Here is a 1103-nt window from a genome sequence, read left to right on the forward strand (position 1 = left end):
CGGCTTCAGTTAGCAGCAGTAGAGAAGGAATCGCTCGATTGGGTTCAGTTAACAGCCATCGATCGATCGATCGGGTTCAGTAACGCATAGCCTGCAGTGCAATCGCTTGGATTCAGCTAGAGCCCAAGGCCTCGCTCGGGTTCAGTTAGAGCCAACGCCTCGCACACACGCGTGTACGTGTAGAGAAGCGCGCATCGCTCGGCCCCCGACCTCCCACCGTAACCGGGAACTCCCCGAAAGTTTCCTCGCCCTCGCTTCTACCACGGTTTTTTGTCATGGACGGCCCAAAGAATGTCATGCAGCTGCGTCTCCGGCCCGCCCAGGACAACAAGCCCATTTTTTGTCATGATTTTTTTTCATAGAAGTAGTAGCCCACCACATCTATGATGACACCGGGTTTTGTCACAATTATCGTCATAGAAGTGTCATATGTATGACAAAAAAATTTTAGTTCGGCCCAAAATTTCACGGATGTGTCTTTTTTTTGTAGTGATCACACAATCTCAGATTCATCTATTCAGCCAACACAAAGTACTTCGAAGAGTGCCCCAAAGTTTCTACCGGAGAGTCAAGACGAAAACGTGTGCCAACCCCTATGCATAGGTTCATGGGTGGAACCCGCAAGTTGATCACCAAAACATACATCAAGTTGATCACGTAAATATCCCATTGTCACCACAGATAAGCACGGCAAGACATACATCAAGTGTTCTCAAATCCTTAAAGACTCAATCCGATAAGATAACTTCAAAGGGAAAACTCAATTCATCACAAGAGAGTAGAGGGGGAGAAACATCATAAGATCCAACTATAATAGCAAAGCTCGCGATACATCAAGATCGTGCCATAGAGGGAACACGAGAGAGAACACGTGAGAGAGAGATCAAACACATAGCTACTGGTACATACCCTCAGCCCCGAGGGTGAACTACTCCCTCCTCGTCATGGAGAGCGCCGAGATGATGAAGATGGCCACCGGTGAGGGATCCCCCCTCTGGCAGGGTGTCAGAACGGGCTCTCGAGAGGTTTTTGGTGGCTACAGAGGCTTGCGGCGGCAGAACTCCTGATCTATCTTCGTTGTCGATGTTTTTAGGGTACATGGA

This window comes from Triticum dicoccoides, chromosome 3B (assembly GCF_002162155.2).
Source record: "Triticum dicoccoides isolate Atlit2015 ecotype Zavitan chromosome 3B, WEW_v2.0, whole genome shotgun sequence".
Lineage (NCBI taxonomy): Eukaryota > Viridiplantae > Streptophyta > Magnoliopsida > Poales > Poaceae > Triticum > Triticum dicoccoides.